The sequence below is a fragment of the Curcuma longa genome, chromosome 6 (genome assembly GCF_044706935.1).
Source record: "Curcuma longa cultivar G26 ecotype Majalengka, Jawa Barat chromosome 6, ITB_CL_G26_1.1, whole genome shotgun sequence".
In the NCBI taxonomy this organism is placed as follows: domain Eukaryota; kingdom Viridiplantae; phylum Streptophyta; class Magnoliopsida; order Zingiberales; family Zingiberaceae; genus Curcuma; species Curcuma longa.
In genome coordinates, this window is record NC_133866.1 from 5,420,260 (window position 1) to 5,433,667 (window position 13,408).

Consider the following 13,408-nt stretch of genomic DNA (forward strand, 5'->3'; position numbering starts at 1 on the left):
ATTGTTTGAAACATAGATAATAAGTTAACAAAAAGAAGATCCAATTAAATTTGTCTAAACCATGTCACTAATTAGGTGCCATCATGCATCATGCTATATATAATCCAATGGTGATATCAAACAAAATTACAATTGTGACATTATATGAAATAAAACTACTTAGGAACGTGTCAAAGACTAAGAATCTACAACCAAAAGAATTTCAGATATGCAAGAGTATTATTAATTAAGAAATACAAAAATCAAACAAAAAAATTAAACATTAGAATGATAAGACTTTAATAATATAATTGTTATGAGAAGTTGTCTAGACTTTAATAATGTTGACCAAGTCAACCAAAATATAATTTGAGCAATTGCATTGAAAAGAAATAAATTATTGCTATCAAGAGGTTAATATTGTTTGATCGAGTCAACCAAAATCTAGTTTGAGCAATTGCATTGGAAGGAAAGAAATAATTGCATTGTCATCCACCTAAAAGATAAGTGACAAAGTAATAAAATTGTGATAATTTTTCAAAGGGTGTATTTAGTTTCCGAGAGGAACATTGATTGTTAGAAATGTTCTAGATTTCCACAAAGAAAAGTAGTCTCATCTGAGTAAAGTGGGGGACTTTTGGACTATGACAGAAGAAGAAGATGATGATGAATCACTGTCAGTCATCGATCAACTTACTTGGCTGCTACTCATATAGCTTGTCTAGTAGTACCTGGATCTATCAAGGCAAAGCAAGTTGTTATATATGCTACTTGTATTCCAATAAAATTATCCAAGATATTAATCTATCAAGTCATGGTTAAGTTGGATTATGAAGGTTAAGTAGATATTTAATTTAATTGAGTGCCTGTGTCAAAATGATATGTTTACTGGTGAAAAAGACAACACGCTACAAAATATTTAAATCTCAATTAGTTGCGCCTCCAGATATCTCATCCTTGTAATTAAGCAATTAATCAAAGTTTCACAAAATGTCAAGGAAGATTCTATATAGGAAGACGACACACTCTAGATCTACTAAATCTATCTCCTTCTATCCTCATGGTTTATTTTAATTTGTGCTCCATAGATTCAATGTCATTATTTTCTTGATTGTTAGATCTTGTTATCTCTAATATAGGGATGAGGCTTTTTGAGAAGACACAATTAACCACATTTTATAGTGTTTTATACCATTATGTTTCTGCCTTAATGGCTTGATTTCAAAGGATATTAAACGTTCCGAGTCAAAGCGGCTTATAAATATTTCACATCTTTTCTTGTCCGTGGCAAAAGGTTTCACCTTAGCCGCCTCTTCAAGACAACTTTACATTTCTTGAAAGGGAATAAATTACAGGGGACTTTGTCCAGTAATAATAGCACTTTCAAGAGCTAAGGCGGCATTCCACACCCATTAGAAATCGATGTGATCAGACTTATTCATAACAACACCATTGAAGGATGAGACTTTTCACGTCTTTTCTTATGAACTTTTTAGTAGTTGTTGTTCCAAACTTCAAATTAATATTTTTAAAAAATTGGATATAAATTTTAATTAATTTATTTGAGTAAATTGTAACTGTTGATTGGATGAACTTGTTGATCGGCTCAAATTTACTAAGCAAATTTTTGAAAACATATATAGACAATAAGTTAGGGAAAAAAACACTTATTCAAACCATATAACAAAGTTTATAAATAATATTAATATTCATGTGAGGCGTTCAGGATCAACATATGGGTCAATATATGAGAATTAATAGTGCATGTCATTATCATCAACAAGAGAAAAAAAGGAGACCATTATATTAGTTTAATTAATTTTTCTGATTAAATTTAGAAGCAATATTCTCAAGTGTCTAATAGATATATCAACACTTTTGATTGGCAATTACCTTTGCTTTTTATTATTAATTGCTTTATATATATATATGACAACCACTTCTGACCTAATTTTATTAATTAATCGATTAAGTAATTAAAATAAAGCATAAAAGTTGATGAACTACGCACTCAATGAGACATGATCAAAAGCACAATAATAAAAAAGTTTGATTCTTCCCCTCCCTTCAATAATTGAGGCTAAGGGATAATATAAAATAATTCTTTAAAAAATAATAAAATTATTCATATTCCACATCCATATAAAAAACAAAAAGATGTTCTTGAAACTTATTGTATTTCAAAAATGTCCCACAAGATATCAAAATCTAAGCACAATAATAAAAAAGTTTGATTCTTCCCCTCCCTTCAATAATTGAGGCTAAGGGATAATATAAAATAATTCTTTAAAAAATAATAAAATTATTCATATTCCACATCCATATAAAAAACAAAAAGATGTTCTTGAAACTTATTGTATTTCAAAAATATCCCACAAGATATCAAAATCTTGTTCATTATATATATATATATATATATATATATATATATATATATATCATAGTAAAGATGGACGTAGACTTGGTCGAATGTATTTGATTCTATTTCATTTTGATAGACAAAAATCTTCAAGAAAAAATGTGGGACATGTGTCTTCCTCTGTTTAATTAGTATTATTATAAGATATATAGACATTATATATTTTGACGAAAGCCAAATATATTTTATGTGTTACCTAAAATAAGGGGTGAGGGAATCCTTGATGCTCTTATCATCCCAATCCAAGTTGTTCCACCAATCCTCTTCGCCGTGAATTTTTTTTTAAATCTGTTCTTCAATATTTCAGCCCCAAATGATAATTTTTTGAACTTGGGGCAATCATTCACATATATATATATTCCAAATAGGGAAAATGGAGCTGTTGACTTGCAATGTGTTTGAGGTTCGGGATGTTGTCCAAAATCAAGCTCTGGATGCTGAAGCTAGAGATGAAGTTGGAGTTCCCTACCTCACTTATTAGTTCCTTCATTTTTGAACAATCACTTATCCGTAGAAAATTAAGGCATGGTAGTTGTAGAACCCAAGAAACATCCTTCAACATATAACATCCAATAATATATAGTTCACGAAGGTTGTAGAGTCGGACTCTATTCAATGAAATCTCTTCCAATAGTTTTAGGCCTCGAAAATTATCTTTAAACATCCGAAACTTGATTCGCGACCCATGCATGGCAACAACACTAATCTTTCTAATTCGAGATCCCCAATAACCATAGTTTCAAGATGGTCACTTACTCTGTAGCCCCATTGTGGGGTGCCCAAATCGTAATTTGGAAGTTTTGAAATATTCTTTCCATCCAAAGTGAGTTCCCATATGAAGACATTGGGTGGAAACATGTTGAGTCGCTCAATATTATCTGTTGTAGCATTAATGCAAATTCCCACACTTAATTGATGGCATCCCTTGAAACATTTCAACTCATCCCACCACCACTCAGGTGTAGGATAAATTTGTCTTATATCCAACCACTTGAGCATTAATAAATTGGATATTGTCCCATTGGGTATAATCTGAAGGTCATTATGCATTAAAAGCAAGTACTCTAATTTGCACATGCAGTCAAACTCAGGCAGTAGTCTTTTAATAAAATTGAAGGACAAATCTAAATATTGAAGCTCAGTTAAGCTACCTATTTCCATTCTGAGTTGATAATTACGTTTTCACTATAATAGTACTTAAAACAACACCTAACCACAATATATATATATACAAACATAATTAATTTTGTGTATAGAATATTAATTGTTGACTAACAATATGGGTAAGAGTTAAGCAGGGAGGGAGTTGTATATGACCTTACAGCAACAACAAGAGAATATTTGTTTCTTTTAAGAGAACTCAAAGTCCATTTATGTTTATGCTTATTGCTTGTGTGCGCAAAGATGAAAGAGCCCTCTCAACTGCTAGTTAATTTGACAATGTTACATTTCGTTGACTGAAATAATAATAAGATGTTTGTGGAAATAATAAGATGGTTATATTTGTATATATATTTATGCAAGGGTTTGTTTGATTGTCAGTCTGTAAAAAATTTTAAAAATAATGTACATCAATTTTTTTATTTTTTATTTTTGCAAAGAAAAGTAGTAATTTTATGAGAGGGCTTGTGGATTATGAGAGAAGAAGATTCATTTTATATCACTTATATTAATCATCAATCAGTTTAAGTTTATGTGGCTCCATGTTGTATAGTTCGAGGGATGAAATAAGTTGTTTGTTATTAGACCTCAATCGACTATATTCTTGCTTAATTGAATTGTGCTAGCTAGTTCAACCAACAGACAAATTTAATGGTCATTGATCCGATATGGGTCTTTGACGATGACATGGATAGTTTATAAAGATGGATTTAAAGAAATGTAGAAAGGTGGAGTAAGCATAGTTATCGGTTAACTTTTGAAGATTAATTCATGAATCCAAGTCCGACCTCCTACTTCGGTCTCAGCATGTTTCCTGCATCATGTGTCGACCTCCTGCTCCGGTCTTGACATGCTTCCCGCATCATTTGCCGACCTCCTGCTTCGGTGGACTGTGCTGACTTTAGATGTGAAAAAGATCAGTTAAACATCAAAATACAATAAACAAAAAAAAAAGAATCCATTATTTTTTTTATACCAAATTGTATACTACAAGTATGTATCTAATTTTTTTAAAATTAGATTAGAGCCCAAAATAACTCAATCTTATGTAATTTTTTAAAAATTAAATTAAGCCCAAAATAGCCCAACTAATTTTTTTTAAATTAAATTAAACCTAAAATAGCTTAAATGGATCTTTATCAAAAATAGGGAGAGAGAGGTTTGAACTCTCGACCTTAGGAAAGATAAAACCAACTGCTAGCCAACTGCGTCACCAACTCCTTAAGATATATTTATCAATGATATATTATTATAAGACTGACAGGGCTGGGCTATGCCCAGGACAGCTCTTACTTAAATCCGTCTCTCCTGCTTCGGTCTCGGCATGCTTTCCGCATCATATGTCGACCTCCTATTCCGGTCTTGGTATGCTTCCTGCAGTATGTGCCGACCTCCTGCTCCGATTTTGGCATGCTTCCTGCACCACGTGTCGACCTTGTGGCACGAGCCCTGGTGTTCGTGTGGAATTCTTATCTTAACCTTATCGTAAGAAAGATAATGCTCTCTTATAATTCGGAGGTCACAGGACCATCTATTACAGAAATATAGGAGCATATTCTCAAAACACAAAAATTAATGGAATCTTTCTAGATAAGAACAGGTATATCAGAATAAATTTTAAATGAATATTAATATTTCGGATATCAACTACTATAAAAAGGTAATTCATGCCTATGGGTATAGGTATGCACACATCAACCCTAATCTCTTCAAGTCATTAAACTCCTTCCTCGCGTCGAATCCTAACTTGAGCGTCAGAGTAGCTTGCCGCAATCCACTCCGGTGTCATTCTAATTTTTTTTTTGTATGTTTGCAAGTCTCTTCTTATCTCTCTGCAACCTTATCTCAAGAGTATACACGTCGACAATCCTTAAACTGGTATTGGAATCATCTACGGTGTATTGTGTCATATTACATTAAAATTAAAACTCTGTACGTTCATTGATGAAATATATGAACAGTGGCATCATTAATATATATATAAAGTCATTTTAAAATGATTTTCTGAACATTAAATCAATACTAATTTTAAAACAATATTATGAATGTCATGTGATCGCACAAGTTTACAGCTAGCAAAGGGATAAGGGATAGCATAATTGCATGTCTTAGTTTAATATTACCAAATTAAAAATTATTATTTTCCTATTTAATATATAGGACTATATTAATATTATCTTTTATTTTTTTATTTCTCGTCGATCTTGTTTTTTATGTCGCCTCTTTTGCCTCTCAATCTTGTCAATTCCTTTTCAAATTTCTTGATGTCAGATTTTGGCCTGCCCACAGTCCACAGAGGCAACTGTTGACGAGGAGAAACTAGCAACAAAAGATGAGAATTAATAATGCATGTCATTATCATCAACAAGAAAAAAAAGGACATCATTAGTTTAATTAATTTTTCTGATTAAATTTAGAAGCAATATTCTCAAGTGTCTAATAGATATGTCAACACTTTTGATGAGAATTAATCGATTAAGTAATTAAAAGTAAAAAAGTTGATGAACTACGCACTCAATGAGACATGATCCAAAGCACAATAATAAAAAAAAATTTGATTCTTCCCATCCCTCCAATAATTGAGGCTAAGAGATAATATAAAATAATTCTTTAAAAACTAATAAAATTATATTGGATATTGGGCCTTAAAAGATCAATACGATTTTGTGAAAAATCATGATGTCATCAATCGATGAAAATCGAAATCTACATGTCGCTAGATTTAGAATATTAATTTGCTCAAAACCAATTAAGAGTGAATTAGAAATTAATTGTTCAAAGTCAGTATAGAATAACATTAATTATTAATTAATGTTATATAAGGAAGTGCATGGGAAATAGTCCCACATCGAAAAAATTCAATGAACTTCCTTTTCTTATTAATGTTGTTGTGTTAATGGAGTTAACACAAAAGCACATATGTTCTCTTCTCATGGGCGAGCAGGTGCTCGTACTTGGAGCTTGTGGCCCGCTACTCACTCATGCGTGAAATGGGCACTTTGTTAAAAAAGGTGTCTATGTGATCCAAGGGGCAGGGAGGAGATAATTGGACTGTTGACTGGGCAAACGGATGATAACCATTGATCAAAGAGATATGATGGATCGCATGCGATACGATTGGAGCATTGGATCACGAAGAGTCGCGATCTGACCGCTGGTGATGATGCTTGATCTGAAACGTCAGATCGAATGCTTTATAGCCTCCTTCAACAATATCCCACAATCTTTAGATCTAGATCTGATGGCTAAGGGTCACAACCCTCCAAATCAAACGACCCAGATCGATCCTGCCCAAAGGTGATGATGGTTGATCTGAAACGTCAGATCGAATGGATCTTTAGATCTAGATCTAACGGCTAAGGGTCACAACCCTCCATATCAAATGACCTGATCCTACCCAAAGGTCACACAAGCTAGTTCATATATAATTAAGTAAAGTGAAGAGCACAGAAAGAAAGAACTGACGATAAGATTTTAAAATTACTGAAGAGGCCGTGTCATCGCCGATAAATCTATATATATATATACTCATGTGATTTTAATCTAATTAAATGTTTATTTAAATATCAAAATTCATGACATGACCAATCTCAATTTTTTTTCAATCGTTAAAGACATATATAACTGCATTTAATTTGATAGTACTGTTTTATATAAATCATTGTGTTTCTACTTTAATGGCTTGATTATATTTCAAAGGAAGTGAAGAAACATTGAGCTAGGTAATTAATTAAAGCGGCTTAATTATATTTCACCTCTTTTCTTATAAACTCAATCGTACGTAAATCAATATTTTAGAAATTGGACATGAATTTTACTTAGTTTTTTTTGGAGAAAATTGCAATTGAACGGTCATATCAATTTCATACTATGGCGGTGTTTTTTCTTTTGATCGGATGAAATATATTGTCGATAAGCTAAAATTACTAGGCAAATTTTTGTAAACATATATAGGCAATAAGTTAACGAAAAGAAAAGAACTTCCAATTAAATTAAACTTATCCAAACCATACAATAAAGTAAATGATAAATCAAACCATGTCATTTTCAGTAATTAATATGATATAATCAAATGGTGATATCAAACAAAACTAAAACTATAACATTATATGAAATGAAAATGCTTCATGATGAAATATAGTTAAGAAGACAATATCGATGATCAAATTTTAAAACAAGATGTTCAATTAACTATCTTGGAATCATAAGCAAATTTAGATACATATATGAAGCAACTAAAGAACCCAACAATTTAAACACTAAATGCACTATATATATCCTCCTTGACTAAAAGGCTGACACTTCATTTCCAATCATCATCACCACCACCACGGGGCCTACAAAAATCACAAAATTTTATTAAAAGTAATAGATATTGGAGAAAATTTTAATTAAACAGTTGAGAGTAAGATCATATAATATTTTAATAATATTAATCTCATATAGAATAATATTGACAATAAGATATATATTTTCCCTTTGCTACTACATTGGGATATTTAATCAAAACATAAACTCAATGGAATAACCTATTAATTATTTTTTATATTATAGATCAAGATCATGCATGGTTACATGGGAAATAAGGCGAAATTGAAAATTAATTGCTTCTCAAGAACAAGAACTTGCAGCAGTAGTTTAAACTGCTATTTCCCAAAATACCCAACATGGCACTTCGTTTTTATATTTATCAAAAACATTTATTTTCTAAAATAAATTCCCTAAATTGCCCTTTAAAGATTATCAAAGGACCTTTGGCATGCATCTTAAACTATATAATGTTGCCTACTTCATAAAATATTAAATCATTTAGATCTAAATGTTCATTCATTTCATATATAAGACAGAATAGAATAGATAATAAATGATTTGGTATGAAAATATATGTGTTACCTAAAATAAGGGGTGAGGGAATCCTTGATGCTCTCGTCATCCCAATCCAAGTTGTTCCACCAATAGCTCTTGCCTTGAATCATTTTTAATCTGTTCTTCAATATTTCAGCCCCAAATGATAATTTTTTGAACTTGGGACAATCCATCACATATATATATTCCAAGTAGGGAAAATGGAGCGGTCGATTTGCAATGCGTTTGAGGTTCGGGATGCTGTCCAAAATCAAGCTCTGGATGCTGAAGCTAGAGATGGAGTTGGAGTTCCCTACCTCACTTATTAGTTCCTTCATTTTTGAACAATCGCTTATCCGTAGAAGATTAAGGCATGGTAGTTGTAGAACCCAAGAAACATCCTTCAATGTATCGCATCCAATAATATATACTTCACGAAGGTTGTAGAGCCGGACTCTATTCAATGAAATTTCTTCCAATAGTTTTAGGCCTAGAAATGTGAGTCTCTTTAAACATCCGAAACTTGATTCGCGACCCATGCATGGCACCAACACTAATCTTTCTAATCCGAGATCCCCAATAACCATAGTTTCAAGATGGTCACTTACTCTGCAGCCCCATTGTGGGGTGCCCAAATCGTAGTTTGGAAGTTTTGAAATATTCTCTCCATCCAAAGTGAGTTCCCATATGAAGACATTTGGTGGTAACATGTTGAGTCGCTCAATATTATCTGTTGTAGCATTAATGTTAATTCCCACGCTTAATTGATGGCATCCTTTGAAACATTTCAGCTCATCCCACCACCACTCAGGTGTAGGATAAATTGCTCTTATATCCAACCACTTGAGCATTAATAAATTGGATATCGTCCCATTGGGTATAATCTGAAGGTGATTACGCATTAAAAGCAAGTACTCTAATTTGCACAGGCAACCAAACTCTAGGCGGTAGTCTTTTAATACGATTGAAGGACAAGTCTAAATATTGAAGCTCAGTTAAGCTACCTATCTCCATGGGAAGCTCTTTTATATCACAAAAAGCGAGATCCAAGTATGTCAAATGAGGCATGCTTGCGAACAAACTCGGAGGAATTGTTTTCAGACCTGCTGTTGCCACGGAGAATCAACATAGAAAGTTTTGAAAAAGTGGAAGCTTCATACTCTTGTAAAGAATAATCTCATTCCTCATGAATGATGCTCGCTCTGCTTCTTGCCATTCTTCTTTTCTAGGTAAATCACTCAATCCGATTCCTGCTTTTACAATCCATTTTCTTTTGTTCCCCTCCAACCTAAAGACCATCAACAGTGCCATGTCTCGGATGACATCGTGCATCTTTACAAATGTGTTACCAAAATAAGATAAGTCTGTGTTACTAGATTTCTCTAGCAAAGATGCAACCACGAGAGCCTCCAAATGTAAGCATCCTTTGGCGAAAGCTTCATTGATCAAGTTAAATTCACGGATTATGCCGCAACCTATCCAACATGGTATCAACTCAGAAAATATGTCAATCTCATAATCTTCAGGCCACAAAGCGCAACACAAAAGACATTCTCTTATGGAGTCATTCTCTAAACTGTCATAGCTCAGCTTGAAGGCTTTATACATGATGAGTGAATCTTCTGGAAGTCCAATGGTTGTCCACTCATGTTTATCCCTTATTTGATGGAGAGCTTCCTTCCAAGCTTCCCAAGACTTTTTCCCTGACATGGCCCGGGCGACGGTGATAAGAGCGAGCGGAAGACCTGCACATTCTTTAGTAAGTTCTTCAGCAACGAACTTAATTCCAGCATCTGAGCTGAGAACATCCTTGTTGCTGTTCTCCTCGAAGAGCTGCCATGCTTGAACTGGATCCAGGCATTTGACTTTGATTTCTTTTTTTGCTTTCATTTGTGCACACACTGTCTCACTGCGGGTCGTGAAAACCACAACTTTGTGCATTTGTTGTTGTTGCTGCTGACCTCGCTCAGTAGTCAAGTGTGCCATCCCCAACAGTTGAAGATCCACATGTTCCCAAATGTCATCGAGAAGCAGCAAGCAGTTCCTGTTCTTCAAGTAGCTAAACAGCTTATCACCACAAGTTTGTTCATCGTCATTCTCCTGCAGTGTCTGTAGTCCTAGACTCTTAGCAATATTCATCTGGAGCCTTTTCAATTGGCAATCTTTGGAGGCCACAACCCAAATAACACGATCAAATCTGGTATGCTTAAGAAGATAGTGTTGCTGGATGCTCTTCAACACGGTGGTTTTACCGACACCGCCCATTCCGTAGATGCCTATGATGTCGCCTTTTCCACCATCGACGTAGCCCACAATGTCCTCCACATACGACTCGATCCCAACGGGTGATCGGTGTGAAATGGGAAGCATCACGGTGGGTTCCGGAGGTGCAACTGAGGCAACCGGATCCAGTCTATCAGCTCGGTCCATCAATTCTTTAACGTCGCTGAGCTTCTTCGCCACTCTTAGTAGGATGGAGCAGCAGTTTGATGACTCTCTGATAGGGACCTGATCTCCTGCTTCTTGTATTTGACTAGTGCCGCCAATTTGAGTTTGATTGAAGCAATTGCAACTGAAGTAACCTGACGATTGAAACAACAACTTTTTTGTTGTTCTGTCCTCTCTTATATATAGATAAAAGCAAGCAGTACGTAGTAGCTCATATGGATTAAAACACAAAGACTTGCAATTGAATTATATTGGAGTAAAAAAAAAAGGCAAAAAGATATATACGGCAGAATTAATACTCACTGATGCTTTGGAAATCCTGCTCAACTTCAGTCACTTGGCCTTCCAACGTCTCCACCTCCAGTAGCCACTGGCTCACTTGGTGGGTCGGAATTCTCCCCTCACGCTCTGCCTGCTCGATCTGGTCCTTGATGTCGTCCCTTTTGCCTCTCAATATTGCCATTTCCTTTTTCAACTTCTTGATGCCAGATTTTGGCCTGCCTAGCTGCAGCGATGCCCACAGCCCGCTCAGGCAACTGTTGACGTCGACGTTGAGATTTAGTTTGATGCAGGCCATGGACGAGAAGAATTAAGGTAACTAGCAACTAGAGATTTGTTTCTTTTGCAGAGCAAGTAAGGGAAGGGAAGCAGAACAAAGATGAAGGAACTAGTCAAAAATTGGTTGTTATAAACGACAAGAAAAGGAAAAACAAAACAAAAAACTTTTGCACATGTTTACAGCTAGCAAAAGGACAGCACAATTCTGAGTTGATAATTAAGTTTTCACTAGAATAGTACTTAAAACAACACCTAACCACAATATATATATATATATATACAAACATAATTTTGTATATAACATATTAATTGTTGACTAACAATATGGGTAAGAGTTAAGCAGGGAGGGAGTTGTATATGACCTTACAGCAACAAGAGAATATTTGTTTCTTTTAAGAGAACTCAAAGTCCATTTATGTTTATGTTTATTGATTTGTGCGCAAAGATGAAAGAGCCCTCTCAACTGCTACTTTGACAATGTTACGTTTCCTTGACTTAAATAATAAGATGTTTGTGGAAATAATAAGATGGCTATATTTGTATATATATATATTTATGCAAGGGTTTGTTTGATTGTCTGTCTGTAAAAAAATTTAAAAAATAATCTACATCAATTTTTTTATTTTTTTTTTTTGCAAAGAAAAGTAGTTTTATGAGAGGGCATGTGATTATGAAAAAAGAAGATTCATTTTATATCATTTAATCACTAAGCAGTTTAAGTTTAGGTGACTCCATGTTGTATAGTTCGATGGATAAAATAAAGTGTTTGTTATTAGACCTCAATCGACTATATATTATATTCTTGCTTAATTGAATTGTGTTAGCTAGTTCAACCAATAGATCTCAAGTTAGTTTAATGGTCATATTACAATAAAATTAAAACTCTGTATGTTCATTGATGAAAAATATATATTGCTCTAGATATCTCAATCATGAACAACATCATTAATATATATAAAGTCATTTTAATTGATTTTCTGAACATTAAATCAATACTAATTTTAAAACAATATTATGCATGCCATGTGATCACACAAGTTTACAGCTAGCAAAGGGATAGGACAATTAGCATAATTGCACATCTTAGTTTAATATTACCAAATTAAAAATTATTATTTTTCCTATTTAATATATAGGACTATATTAATATTATCTTTTATTTTTCTTGTTTCTAGTCGATCTTGTTCTTGATGTGCCTCTTTTACCTCTCAATCTTGCCATTTCCTTTTCAAATTTTTTGATGTCAGATTTTACCTGCCCACAGTCCACAGAGGCAACTGTTGAGCAACAAAAGATTTGCTTCTTAATTTTTCAGAGCAAGTAAGGGAAAGGAAGCAAAACAAAGATAACGATGAAGTGATTAACAGTAGTCAACAATAATGAGAATTAATAGTGCATGTCATTATCATCAACAAGAAAAAAAAGGAGATCATTATATTAGTTTAATTAATTTTTCTGATTAAATTTAGAAGCAATATTCTCAAGTGTCTAATAGATATATCAACACTTTTGATTGGCAATTACCTTTGCTTTGTATTATTAATTGTTTTATATATGACAACCACTTCTGACCTAATTTTATTAATTAATCGGTTAAGTAATTAAAAGCATAAAAGTTGATGAACTACGCACTCAATGAGACATATCAAAAGCACAATAATAAAAAATTTTGATTCTTCCCATCCCTCCAATAATTGAGGCTAAGGGATAATATAAAATAATTCTTTAAAAAATAATAAAATTATTCATATTCCACATCCATATAAAGAATAAAAAGATGCTCTTGAAACTTATTGTATTTCAAAAATGTCTCCCAAGATATCAAAATCTTGTTCATTAATTATATATATCTCATAGTAAAGGTGGACTTAGACTTGGTCGAATGTATTTGATTCTATTTCATTTTGATAGACAAAAATCTTCAAGAAAATTTATTAAAAAATTCTTTAGCCTAAAACTTTTGACTTGGATTGGTTGAGTCATTTTTAGTTTGTAAGG

At 33.2% G+C, this 13,408-nt stretch overlaps 1 pseudogene; it reads right to left on the bottom strand.

Moving 5' to 3' along the window:
* Window positions 1–8,448: 8,448 nt before the first annotated feature.
* LOC141830837 (disease resistance protein SUMM2-like) lies at window positions 8,449–11,484 on the bottom strand (annotated as a pseudogene).
* Window positions 11,485–13,408: the final 1,924 nt, after the last annotated feature.